Below are 14,983 nucleotides of genomic sequence, written 5' to 3' on the forward strand. Positions count from 1 at the left end.
TTCAATGCGGTGGCGTTTTGTTTTTTTTTTTGTGGTAGCCCCAAAATCGTGCCGATATTTATGGTGTTTATTCAGTCAGGTCAGTTATTATTTCTTTTTGTGGTGAGTGTTGAGTGCAAACAATCAATTGGATGGCCTATAGGCCAGGGCAAAAACAATTTAATTAAGCCAGCTGAAGTGGCCAACAGTTTGCGGTCAGATATGTCATCAAAAAAGGGTATTAACAAATAATTGATTGGGGTATTTTTTAAGATTTATGCAATAAATATATGAACTCAGCAAATAATCTCGAGATCGTTATTAAAGTTAAACTATTTTATTTATTTATTTTTTGCTTAAAATATAGTCCAAATAATCTTGGAAATTAGCTTTTAACTAAGTAACATTGATTTAATAGTTTTTATATAACAACAGAAATAACTCTCACTCTCAAAAATTCTACTTAAAAACAGAATAAATTTTCAAAACATAAGCTTTAGAAATGCTTTAGCAGCTCATATGTTTTACAGCATTGAATATACGAGTTGCATTTGGATTTCTGGTCACGAACGTTTAGCAAGAAGTTGCATTCACTAGGCATCCTTTTGGTTCATTTAGCCACCTTCCAGTCCATCAAGCCCACATTCCTTGCCATAGAACTCATATATGTATATGCATTTGCCCCCATTCGGAGGCTCCAGAGCAATTTGCCGCTTTTAATGGCGAATGCCGTGTTGGGACTTGCAACGTGTGCTACGTTGCCAACGCACAGGAAACCGGCTGCACCTGGCCGCCCAAAGGGGGCTGACTAAGGGAGGGGGTGGAGGGTGGAGGGGCGGTGCCACAACCAGATGTTTGCCTTTGACTGGCGGCAGACTCGTTGATCTCTGCTCCAATTCCAATATGTGTGTGCTCGGCTCGGCTCTTTTCCCCCAAGTATCTTTCATGTATTCGCATCGGCGACATTGTGCAACATGCTCTTCGATATGGCAAAACAAAAAATTCATGCAGCACAGCACCGCAGCTCCCCTCGATTGCACATTGGTCCAACAATTAATTCAGCATTTAAAAATAATTGTAAAAAAAATGACAAAACGTAACAAAATTTTTTAGGTGGTTTTAGATCAAATGGTGACTGTATTTAATAGCTATTTAATTCTTAGCCCAATTATATACCTAAAAACTCATATGAGTTGAGCAATTTTATAATATCAAAAATTAGTTGTTTACTTACTCAACTATTTTATGTAAATTATTTGCATTGAGTAATAGTAAAACGGTTACGCATGTTTTAAAAGAGTTTAAATTTGTTTTATAAATAGTGATCTCAAAGGTGTATAATTGCCCATCGTTCAATAGTTTAGTTATGAAATTACTAAAACTGAACTGGTTTAAAAATTAAAAAATTTAACATTTGTGTACATTTTTACCAGTTTTCGGCAGACTTCTTCGATTTTATTAAATTGTGTTTGCTTATAGTTATATTATTTTGTTGGTTACTACAATAACTGGAACCAAAGTGAATTGGCCACAGCTGCAGCGAACATTAGAGATGCTGAGTCGCAGATTGCGCTGCACCCAAACCCAATCCTAAGCCCAGGCCATAATCCGAATCCGAATCCGAACCGAATCAAATGGCTATAGCACATGTTTCTCCTTTGCTCTCCGCTTGTCACTCGCCTTGCCACTTTCGATTTTTCATAGCTCGCAGTCTCTATTTCGCTTTTTTGCAACTCACCATCTCCCTCCACTGGGGCAATAATTGTAAGTGGACCTGGGCATTTATGGCGTTTTTACTTCTCTGGCCCCATTTGGCCAACATGTTGGACATTTTGCACGTGTTCAGCCCACAAAAGGGAAACAGGCGAATGGCAGAGAAACAGGGAAGAAATATGGCCGGTAATTGTGTGCTTCCCATTTGATGTGTCAGCAAAACGCGTTTTTTGTGCTCCTTTTTTCGATTTTCGGGACAATTGTCAGTTAGGAGAAGGCCTTTCACCAGAATGATTATCATCCTTCTTAAAGCGAATAATATAAACGTTTATTATCATTCAACCTCAATTATAAATGCCTGAATGAATTTTTGGGGTCTCGTAGCCAAGGATTTCATCCCTTTTTAGTTTAGGTCATATCGCATACTCATCAAAAAGTCTAGTTAGGCAATTTAATTTAATTTTCTTTAACGAGATTTAACAGAGAATTAAGTTTTATTTTGACCTAGATTTGCATGCCTTAAAAATAAACAAATTTGTACATGCAATGCTCAATAAAAAAAACAAGATTATGGTTCAATAACATAAATTAAGACGCATTTAAACTGTACACGGTTCATTTGTTGAAATATCAATTTTATTTTGATTTATTGTCAGTACAAACCATTTATTCTCAACCATAAATCGTATCGATAATCCCTTTTTTGGGCTCAGTTGAGCGACCCAACACAATGGGCCATAACTGAAACCATTAAATTTGTATTTAAATCCACTCATTGCTCAATCTGCTTGATGATGCAATAATACCTAGCACTGCAGACAGACATCGGGGCAAAAAAAAATAACAAACGAACAACATGAACATCAGCCGCAGCATCATCACCATCGACATCTGACATGCCGAGGGCCAAGCATCGCCTCCATCGCCTCCATCTTCGACATCGTCTTCATTTTGGGCTCTATCTCCCTCAATCACTGCTGACGCACAGTTCAAGTGGCACTGGCACAAATCATCTTAACAAAAATCCACATATATAGAAAATAGCTGCAAAAAGTCTAACACAACATGAGCAAGACATATTTCGAGGCAACTCTGACATAATTTGGTCAAAATAGTTGCTGCCTCTTGATTTTTTTTTTTTTTGTGGATTTTCTTTATGTGGTTTTGATGCTCTTCTTTTGGAGTCAATTCTGAGCTATAATGTGGATTTTTGTCTTCACCGAAAGTGAAATATTGTAAGGCAGTTGCTTATGGAATATATTTCTTCAATTTAAACACCATGTATATTTTTGAAGTTTATACAAAACTACCAATAAAGTGCAATGATTTATTAATTTGGCGTGCATTTAATTATAGGAAATTAAAATTAATTATAATTATTTTAAGGTTTTTGTTATTTTCTCAAATTACCATTAGTGCATATTCAAAAATATACTACAGTATTTTTGGTATATATTTTGCAAATGACTGTAGTAAATATATTTTCGACTCATTTGTTATATTTATACTTATTTTTGATTCGCAGAATTGTTCTTCAAGTCAGTACATGTAGAGACAATTTTTCATTACGAGCTCACACACCCAAATCAACACCCCTGCAAAAAAACCCACATACATGCAGTGCGGATACGCCCATAGACACATCTTGCCCGATGATGCCTCAAGTTCAAGATACAAAAACATATTGCGGGCAAAAAAAAACAATTGCCGCGTGAGTGTGCGGCTGGTACTCGTACATTGTGCATTGTTTTGGCCAAGTAACGAAACATTTTTTCCCGCACTTCCGCATCGGGCCAAGATACATGGCACTGGATATACATACACCGAGATACATCGCCGAGGTCCAAGTATAAGGCATTGTCTTGGCCGGAATGGCGGGGTTCTCCTTTTCTTTGAGTTTTTCCCTTAACGCTTATCACACACTTCATTAATTTTGTTTCGCTTTTCATTGCTGTCGGTAATTATGGTTACAGTTATGCTTGGGTATCTGCCCGAGCCTCCGAGTTTCACTTTTTTCTCAGGTCTGCTTTTCGATATTGCAAAATTGCATGCTGCACTTGAAAAAAGTTTGCCACGCGTGAAGCTCTATCTGCCTTTCTGCCTAACTGCCAGATACTCCAATACCAAACAGCAATATTTGTTCAAAAGCCGCCAACAGTTTGTTGCCACTTATGCTGCCGGCTGCTTGGTGATTTTTAACGCTTCGTTAACAAAACTAAAATTATTATCTCTCCATAACTCCAGGCCAGCCATGGGATTTGTTTTTGGCTCGCGAAATCATTAAATCAATTAATGTTCCACGAAACGCAAAAACAAAAGTCGAAAATTAGAAACCAAATACTGAAAATGAAACCATAAGCTGAAACTAGATTAAGCGGATGCCTTTAAGTTGATTATGATTTAAAATTGTTCGAGTGCAAAGAGGTTGTATATTTTGGACATCAAAATGACCTCGAAAATAAACAATGGCAGAATATTCTAGATAAGTTTGCCTTAACTTTTTTGTTTGAGTTAAGGTTAAAAATTAAGAGGTACATAGTTTTCATTTATTAATACTGTTTTAGATTGGGTGCACAGAAACGTGATTTGTGTGTTTAAGTGTTTAAATGAAATAAAAGATATTGAACCAAAAATTTGGGAGAAAAGTTTTTAATAGTTTAAAGAACCCCTACATAAATTGTTTGAATATACTATATATAGAATTTTAACTAGCAAGTCAGAATTTTGTTTTGTAATTAAGATATGTTTGGATTACAATGTTGGTAAAATAAGAAATTTTGTTTCCCCACAGGAAGCCATCAAAATGTTGCTTTTATGCTATTAACCATTAAGTTTACAGCAACCAATCTTGACACGGAAACTTGTAAAAAACAATGTTTAATTAATTATGATTACACTATAGGCCTCATCATCATCAGTTTGGGAGCGGGATTGAGTGGGTTCCCGTTGCCTCAACTGCATCCCCATCTCCATCCCCGGACTCCCAGTAATTATCGAACGTCTGCCAGATGGCGTGTGCTGGGCTTCGGCTAATACCGACGACAAGTTCAATGGCTCACGCGGCGTATGAGCAATTTGCATTGTTTGCATTAAACATTGCGCTTGAGCTCTGGTTTTAATTAGCGGCTACAATAACAATTACATATGGTGAGACATGGAGTTCGGACCGGCCTGTGTGTGCATAATTTAAACAGTAATTGGATGGAAAGTACGCTAATTGAAATTGAATGCTACTGATGCTGGGAAATAATCACACTTTTGATGATCCTAACAATTTAGGTTGCAGTGAAACCGAACTGTTGATTATTAAGTATAGATTAAACCAAATGTATGTATTCTGAACGATGTGATCAAAAAGCAATTCCATATTTTATTTTAAAGCTTTGTCTTCATTTGCTTCCTCGTGTCACCAGAATTATAGTATCTTTAGCATAACAAAGCTGTATTCATTCACAAATCTTTTGCATTAACATATTGATACAAGATCAAATCATTGCATTCAGTTTAATTTATTATGTGTAGGTTTATTTTTCATATATCTCTGAGACTCGCTTACCTTCTTAAAATATTATAGATAACTTATTTGCCTTTCACTCTTATATAAGTTTTTCATTTTACCCCTTAATGGATTCTCAATATCTGAATTCTGCAAACCAATTACAATAAATCTAAGTTTTTCGCTATGCCCACGCAGTTTTCAACAGTTTTAGTTGCCCATTTTATTTATTGCTTTTGTTGTTGGTTTACTTTAAACCCGAATTTCTAGGTTTCGCATTTGGCAATGTAATTAACACACTGACGGCCAATTGTCCAAATAACAGCACACAGTAGTGCTGCTGCTTAAACTCACTCAAGGCTTCCATCATTTGGCAAGCTATAATATTTAATCATTATGTTTATTATTTGTTATTAACCCATTATGATCATTTCCTACACCACAGCACAAAAAAGTAAAGAGATCTCTTTATTTTGATTTATATATTTTACTACCAATACTAATGCGATTTTATTTGCTTTGCCTCGAAAATAAATACATAAGTAAACAGAAGACAAAATTTGTCAATGGCTTGCGAATTTATCCTCGTCATCATCATCGTCATCATTATATCGAACTTAATGGAATATATATATGCTATCCGAACACCTTTTCGATGGAGTCATAGCTGCGATCGAAAGAACAGACTACTAGGAAACGTTTTGGGCTTATGCAAATTTTAATTTGCTTTGATTAGCACTTAAGAGAGGAATTTTAAATAATTTGTAAGCTCGCATTTATTGGCAAGTGTTAAGGCGGATACTAAATTCGTTAGAAACGATTTGTTGGCCGTAAAAACCTGTTAAATGGTAGCATTTTGTTTTAACGAGGGCGAAAAATTTGCTGGTTCGACGATTGTTGATCTTGGAATTTTTTCGGTTTCTTAAGCTTAAAATTAATGTGCAAAGAATTGCATTTAAACGGATTCAATATGCACATCCATGCTCTTCCTTTTAAAAAAATACCCTTTCAAGTGTGTCGCTGCAGTCAATATATATTTATTAATATTCCGCTCTCCGATTTCGCGGCCAGCTTAAATTTTGCAATCGAAAAATTTGTGGCCTACAAAAGACAAAAAAGTAAATGATTTTTTGTGGTAATTATCAAACTGGACACGTCCATACATTGGGTTCTTGTGGCATTTAGAGGCTATCGGCGCTATAGATGGCCATAACGTTTGTCGGCCACTCCGACAGCAACAAACACCGTTAAACGCACAAATTTGGCAGCCAGACGAGGCTGATGAAGGGAAGACACAAGACACCTGAACAAAACTAAAATACAGAATAATAAGGCAAAAGCAACAATCGCTTGATTTGCATGCAAGACAACCAAAAAAAACCTGGGTCGAATTAACGAGCATGTTCGATTCCAAACAAGTTGCAAAGAGCAGGTGCTTAAGGCGGTTCTACGATCCAACCACACCTGCGCAGATGGAGTAAATGTTCATATGGTTACACCGATGTACACAAAAAATAGATAATTAATTAAAATATCAAAATAATATATAATATATAACATTAGAAATATTATTAATTTTGAAGCAGCGAATGAAAGAAACACGTGTTCTTGTAGGTTAAAGAATAAATGCTCTTTAATTATCTAAGTATATTTTGACGGTTGATACATAACTCGCGTGATCTGCGGCTTGAAGCTGACTAACTTATAAAAAGGGGTAGAGTCGCGCTTATCTACACTTCATTAGGTTATAAATGAGGGAAGAGAGATAAGCCGTTACTTTTAAGCTTTTACATATGATTCTCATCTCTTTATGATATTGGGCATAAAGAACTGATCATATCGTTTACATTTGTTACTTTGATTTACATTACATAGTTTCAACACGCCCTCTCAAAGTTACAAGTTAATTTTAAATTTCAGTGACGCCTAAAGATCTTAAGCAGGTTTTGTGCTTATTGTGGCTAAGACCCTTAGTCAATACATCTGCTGGCTTCAGTTCGGTCGGCAAGTACTCGATTTGGATGTCACCACTTCGCTGCTTCTCTTGGATGTAGTGGTGGCGCACGTCGATGTGTTTGGTGCGCGGGTTGTAACCAAATCCTTTAGCTAATTTTTGGGCGCTTTGGTTGTCGTTGAATATACGGATCGAGTCGCAACCTCTCCCAATGCTGGTTAAGAGACTCCTTAAGTATATGGCCTCTTTGACTGCTTCGGACATAGCCAGATACTCCGATTCCGTGCTCGAAAGTGCCACAGTTCGCTGTTTTCGGGCTTCCCAACATATAGCTGCGCCAGACAACACAAACGCTTGTCCAGAGAAGGAGCGTCTGTCGCTAAGGTTGGCTCCCCAGTCGGCGTCGGCCACACCGTATAGATTTTCCTTGCTCGGAAGGTATAATAGGCCTAGTCCTTTTGTCCCAGAAAGATACCGTAAGACGCGTTTTGCTGCTTTCCAGTGTTCCCCATTGTAATTCGCGTTGAACTGGCTCAGAAAATTGACAGCAAACGTAATGTCTGGGCGGGTGGAAACTGAAAGAAACATTAAAGCACCGATTAAGTTTTGATAAGGATATTTCTTCATTTCCGCTTCATCAGCTACGTCGGGGCGTTTGAGGTTGCTCTTCGCTTCAATGGGGGTCAACGCTACTTTGCATTCCGACATCTCGAATCTGCTTAAGATTTTGTTTATATACTGCTCCTGCGAGATAAATATCCAGTTCTCCTTCACGTTTTGCAGGAACTCCATACCTAGGCAGGTATTAACAGAGCCTATGTCCTTCATTTCGAACGCTTCCGTAAGATTTGATTTGGTTTCGTCTATCCATGCGGCATGGTTTGAGGCAAGAAGAAGGTCGTCGACGTAAATGGTTACCAGTAATATCTTCTCTCCTCGCCGTTTCACAAATAAGCATGGATCTTCCTTGGTCGCTATCAGTCCGCTGTCTACCAACTTCGCAGTTAGCTTTTGATACCATCTTAGCCCGGATTGTCGTAGTCCATATAACGCCTTTCGAAGCGCACATACAGGCTTCTGATATCTGCTCATGCTGTGTATCCAGTTTTTCGCTGTTTCGGTGGAATTTCGATCTAGAGATCTTCCGTGTGATCCAATAGGCGCACCAGTTGCCATTCTGGTGACAAAATCGCGAAATCCCTCCGGAATTTCCATAAAGATTTTCTCCTCGAGCTCTCCATTTAAGTAAGCTGTCACAACATCCATTTGGTGAACTTCCATACACGCTTCCACGGATAATGCCATGAGGAGTCGGATCGTACTGAATCGAACTACGGGTGAGTATGTTTCATGGAAATCCTCACCCGGTCTCTGTGCGTAACCTTTAGCCACCAAACGCACCTTTTTCTTGATCTCATCGCCTCCAGTGTCCTTTGTGCGAAAAACCATTCTGTTGCCAATCGTCTTTCGGTCATCTGGTTTCTCCACGATGTCCCATGTCTTATTTTTTAGATGCGCCATAAATTCGTCTTCGATCGCCTTTATCCATTTATCGGCATCGTCAGAGCTTTTCGCTTCGGCGATATTTACAGGATCGTCAAATAGTGCGTTGGCTATTTCACACTCTTCGTAAGGCTTATCGCTTTGTAGTTCCTCGCTCTCCGCGTCGTCTTCATTGCTGTGTTCTACATTCGGTTGTTGATAAATTTTCCGTGGCCTGCCACGGAATCCACTTCGAAGTGTTTTCGGACGCCCTCTGCCACGGCGTTGCGCCGAAATAGTGGGTTCCTGTGGAGAGTCCACCGACGGATCCGCTTCAAGATCAACTTGTTTAATTTTCGTGCCCGTCATCTCAATGCTAATCTCTTCTGAGTTGGGCTCCGTATAAAATTCCTCAAAATGGGTACTGAAACCTGGAAGACTCAGAAATTTTACGTCATTAGAAATTATTACTTTTCGCCTTTCCGGGACATAAAGTCGATATGCCTCTGAAGTAGCTGCATATCCTACCAAAATGCATTCAACCGATCTGGGATCAAATTTTCCCTTGTTGATGCCTTTTTCGAGTGCAAATGCCTTGGTGCCGAATGCTCTCAGGTGTGCCACTGTCGCAATTTTCTTCGTCCAGTACGTATAGGGAATACCTCCTGACAAGCCTGCTGCTGGACATCGGTTGCGTATGTAGCACGCTGTGTTCACGGCTTCAGCCCAAAAAATAGCAGGTGCTCCTGCTTGCCTCATCATGCATCTGGCCATCTCGACTAGCGTCCTGTTTTGCCTTTCTGCTAGCCCGTTTTGTTGGGGGGTATATGGTGCACTTAGTCTTCGTTTAATCCCGTTCCATGCTAGGTAGGCGTCAAATTCCCGGTTACAGTATTCCGTTCCGTTGTCTGATTGTAGCGTCTTTATTTTCTTTCCAGTAAAATTTTCAGCGGCGGCCTTATAATCGACGAAAGCTTTCAATACGTCAGATTTCTGTTTAATAAATGTAACTTCGCAATATCTAGAGTAATCATCAATAAATGTTACGTAATACTTGCATCCGCCCATAGATTCTTTTCGCATGGGCCCGCACACATCGCTGTGTACGATTTCCAGTAGTTCAGTTGTTCTGCTTCCAGGGGAACTTTTGTACGAATTCGCCACTTGTTTTTCGCTCACACAGATTTCGCAATCCGACATTTTTTCGTTTTCTTTTATATTCATTCCGTGCACTTTACCTTCATTTGCCATGTTCTTTAGATCTCGTTCGTTCAAGTGTCCCATTCGATAATGCCATCCGTTGATATTGCTCAAGTGGATTTTCTCGATGTTATTTGATTGATGTTCTAAGCTGTCCAAATAATACAGATTTCCGCGTCTTTGTGCGCGTAACCAAATTTCGTTGTTACCTTTCACGATTAGAGCCTCGTCTTTCCTGAAGTGTACCTCGTATCCCTTGTCCGTAATCTTTGATATTGACAGCAAGCTCTGCCTGAGGTCGGGAACGTAATGCACGTCTGTGAGAGTAATATTTTTCTTCTCTCCTTTGTCGTCGACTGCGATTTTTATTTCACCCACACCACTTATAGTTGTTGTCTCGTCGTTGGCCAAATGTAAAGTTTTCTTTATTTCTTTTATATTTGCAAATAGTTTCGTGTTTGAGCTCATGTGCGAGGTACAGCCGCTGTCTAAGCACCAAGCGCCAGCTTTATTCGCGCAGAAATTTGCCTGGCATGCGAATGTTGATTCCTCTGCTCTTTTTGCTTTCTCTCTATGATCGGACTCTTCGCCCTTTCCATTCGTTTTATTCCAGCAGTTTTTGGATATGTGCCCGACTCTGTTACAGTTAAAGCATTTTCTAGTCTCTTTGTTTCTAGTTTGCTTTCCATTCCTGTCCTTTCGACGTTTCGCGAACATTGCATTTTGTTCATCTGGCACGTGCCTATTTTTTCTGGCTTCGGCCTCCTCTAATATTTTTACTCTTAAGAATTCTGGGCGTGGTAAGTCATCCCTTGCTTCCATCGCGCATCTAAACGTTTCGAAGGTGTCTGGCAGACTGTAGAGTAAAATAATGGCCAATAAGTCGTCTCCGATTGCTACGCCGATTTCCCTTAATTTCTTTACGGCTTCAAATGTTTCGTTTATGTGCTCTCGTATATTGCCGCCTTCACACAGGCGCGATAATATTAGCTTCTTTAGAAGAGCTGCTTTTCGCACTGGTCCTCTCGTCATAAAAATTTCCTGCAGTTTCATCCAACAGCGTTTAGCTGTATTGCATCCCTCGATCAAAGCCAATTCTGAGGGGCTGACCGATAGTAAGATATCTGCACGCGCTTTTTCGTCGTACGTTTTCCATACGGCGGAGTCAGCAGCCGATGTGCTTCCACTTCCACTGGGGCACTCCTTCGTACCGTCCACATATTGCCACAGGTCGTTTTTCACGAGCACTGCCCGCATTTGAACTTTCCACGTGTCATAGTTATCCGCACAAAGCGGCTCAATTTTTATAAACGCGCCGGACATTTTTTCGCGACCAAATCTAACTATGACGGCCTACAGGTGAAGTGTTCTTTTATTGCGCGGGTATATGGTCTGGGCCCATAACCTGAAGCAGCGAATGAAAGAAACACGTGTTCTTGTAGGTTAAAGAATAAATGCTCTTTAATTATCTAAGTATATTTTGACGGTTGATACATAACTCGCGTGATCTGCGGCTTGAAGCTGACTAACTTATAAAAAGGGGTAGAGTCGCGCTTATCTACACTTCATTAGGTTATAAATGAGGGAAGAGAGATAAGCCGTTACTTTTAAGCTTTTACATATGATTCTCATCTCTTTATGATATTGGGCATAAAGAACTGATCATATCGTTTACATTTGTTACTTTGATTTACATTACATAGTTTCAACATTAATTTTAATATTAATATTATTTTGTGGTATATGAAAAACATTGAACATGAAAAAGTTAAATAAGTTTATTTATACAAAATATAATATTATCATTATTGTTTTAAAGAACTTAAATATGAATTCATTTCCTATATTCTCTTTTTAAGTTATTGGACAATTTTAAAAGGATTATAGTCAATTTGTGTATGATCTTTGAATTTAAACTTCCTAAAATTAAAATAATCCCTATACCTATGGTTATTTCAACTTTTTTCTGGTGCCTGCCTAACAGAGCCATAAGTTTAATTAGACGTCTAACATAAAACGCATTAATTACAGCGACAACTTCTGCCTCGTCGCCCCTCTCGCAATGAGTTGTATTAATTGGACAGCCTGCAAATCCGTCTTGTTTTTGGTCATTCTTCTTGCCACACGATTGCGACAAGTTGGTGGCAATAGGCGAGCAGATTTGGCCCGGCCAGCCGTTCACCGCCTCTTGGCCAGATCCAATTGACCAATCTTCGACAGGGGCCTTTGGTTTCTTGGTTTTTGATGGGGGGGGGATTTGCTCGGGGGCACTCATTAGAGCACTGAACCGTTTGACATTTAAGTGCGACGACCTCATGCATGCGCGCTCCGCTTTGCATTTTTGTTGGGATTTCCTCAGGGCTCATGTCCATAGGACTAGTTACACAGGAAAAAGTTATGCTTAACTTATTTTTAATGAATTAACTTTCGATTTTTGAGAAAATTTATTAAAAATGTATTTTTATTAAAGCTTAACATAACTAGAATTTAATGTTATGATCGTTTTTACTAAAATATTTGATCTTGACAAAATTTAACCAATACACAGTTTATTTTAAGTCCTTTTTGTTTTTCTTATATATTTAAAGATTTTTTTCCATGGCCTATATTAAAAATTACTTTTAATAAACCTTACAAAAAATTAATTTAGTTGTATAGAATTAAAAGTTATCCTGTGGTCATATATTCATCAGATAAGTTATTTTTGTAATATTTGTTATATTTATTTTAATTGACTGAAATGTATATATCTTATTTATAAGTTATTTATAAAATAAAATTTTGAATGTTCAGTAAGAATCTGACATTATTCATGCAAAATCCCTTAATTTTTTTGCAGTGTCCACATATTTGGCTATCGGCTATCAACCTGTTATTGTTTATTTTTTTCGTCGGGCTGCCTCGAAGACCTCGGACCTTCAATGCGGGGCCTGCCCATCGCTTATGGGCGCAGTAAATGCCCCTGCTCACTGATCCGCCCCAGGTCAATCAGATCCCAAAATCTAAAGCTAAACGCCGGGCCAAGACACCAAAAAATAATTACACAAATTGTGTGTTTCAGATCTGTGCGAGCCAGGTAATACACGGGTTTTAAAACGCTCCAAACACTTTCGTTTGAGGAAAATAAAACAAAAAAATTGTATAATCAGCATTAGGCAGCGGCAATTGGCAATCATTTCTGGGTACAAATTAAAATTATATTACAACATTTTCTTAGACAACAACAAGAGCCCACTGATTACAGGAGACCAAATCGAAAATGCACTCAACCATCAACTCGCTGGATGAAGCCGAAACAGCAAATAACTAACTAACCAGGCCGAAACTGACCTGCCCGAAAACAGAAAACTGAAATGGCAAGCGGTTCGGACCGCCGACGGACTTCAGCAAAATGAAACGAGACGAAGCGAAGGCGGTCGAAAGTGAAAGTTTGTTGTTGTTTAAGCCGCCGCCGCCATTGCTGCCGTTGCTGCCGCTTTCCGATTTACTGTTAAACGGGGGCGCAGTCGCCGCTGATTGCCGCATTGGCAGCATCACGCGAATTGCAGCCAGCAAATTCATTTGCCGCATCCGAATTAAATAATTTTTATTGCAGCGCCAGCAATCAAATAGAGATCTGTTTAAGGCAGTTGCTGCATTTTTCAATCCGACTACATTGATACCCATTTTATTTGGGATGGCTTAAATTTCGGAACCCGAGAAAAAACTTTTAGGAATCGTTCAATTAGTGGAAGTGGTTGTAATTAACCCATTTTAAAATGTTCGAAAATTGATAAACGAGGATAATTAAAATTTATACATTCAGACCAAACCATACTACACTAATACCATGCATGTCCATAATAATAGTGTTTTAAGTGACACCTCTGGGTGTCCCATTTGTTGTATAAACAAAATTCCGACATTTTTGTTTCAACCAAATGATTGTATATCTTATATACCCTTAACTTGAAGGAGACGTCATCAATCCCCTGGTTGTGGCCATTACCAAATGCGGCCAACCGCTGGCATTGCCAACCCCGCTGACAACTTACAACTTCCTGCAATGCGACAACAAGCGAAAAACCAAACCCGTTGGCTGCAACTTCAAGTGGCATCTTCAGGCCACAAGCCACTCAGCTCTTTTCCACATTTTCTCTCTGATTTTTTTTTTTATCCGCCATTTCTTCTCCTTTTGTGCTCATCAATTTTCAGTGCCACCAGCCAAATGGCTGATTAATATGATCCGATTCGGAATGCCACTGGTCCGTGTTATATAATTGATCTTTTGTTTAGAGACTATAGCTTAATTGAGTCTGGCAAATTGATTAATGGGCAGCAGCTTCATTAAAAGTGCCCGACAAAATCATGACAACCATTGAGGGGAAATGCACTTTAAGAGGGGGTATACCAAGCTGTAATTATGGAATTTCGTTATGATGATATGATATGAACTTTATTAAAGTATTATCTTTAAGGTCTTTTGAAAAACCTTTATGAAATTGGTTGATTAAAGATACAGCAAATTTTTATTTAATTAAATTAATGGAATTTAATAAAGAGAAATAACAACATCTTTCTTTAACATAAACTAAAAATACATAAAAAAACAATTGAACTAATTTTGACACTCAAAGAGGCCTTATGATTACTATAAATCAATTTATTAGATTGATGTTATTTCCACAAATAAATGTGTGAAGCAAACTTAATAAAAGCAGCGTATTTGTAGAAATTAAAGTGTTTTTTAAATAAGCAAGCAAGGGCAAACACAAAGTATTGTCATTAAGTTGATGGCTTTTATTACTTTAAAACCTGCTCTCTTTGCTAAACTTTAGTTTGCTTAATAGAGCGATCATTCAATCACGGTCCATTTAAGCGCCCATTTATACGGTGAAGTCACATCCAATCCAATCAATAGAAAGTGTGGCAAACTTTTCACTACCCACACATTATGTACAGTTGACATAGTTGGCCAGGCAGGCAGAATTGTGCGATATGATGACTTAGACATGTTATCGACTCAATGGGCAACTAATTGCTGGCCTAAATGGATGCTTGACTTGGCCCAGAGCCTGGGGCCAAATTGTAAAACGCTGCGCGACACGCACACACGAAATTGTTCACAAAATAATGCATAAATTTGCATTATTACTCCATCTGGCAAATTGCCAAACTCT

This window comes from Drosophila elegans, unplaced genomic scaffold (assembly GCF_018152505.1).
Source record: "Drosophila elegans isolate 14027-0461.03 unplaced genomic scaffold, ASM1815250v1 contig_183, whole genome shotgun sequence".
Lineage (NCBI taxonomy): Eukaryota > Metazoa > Arthropoda > Insecta > Diptera > Drosophilidae > Drosophila > Drosophila elegans.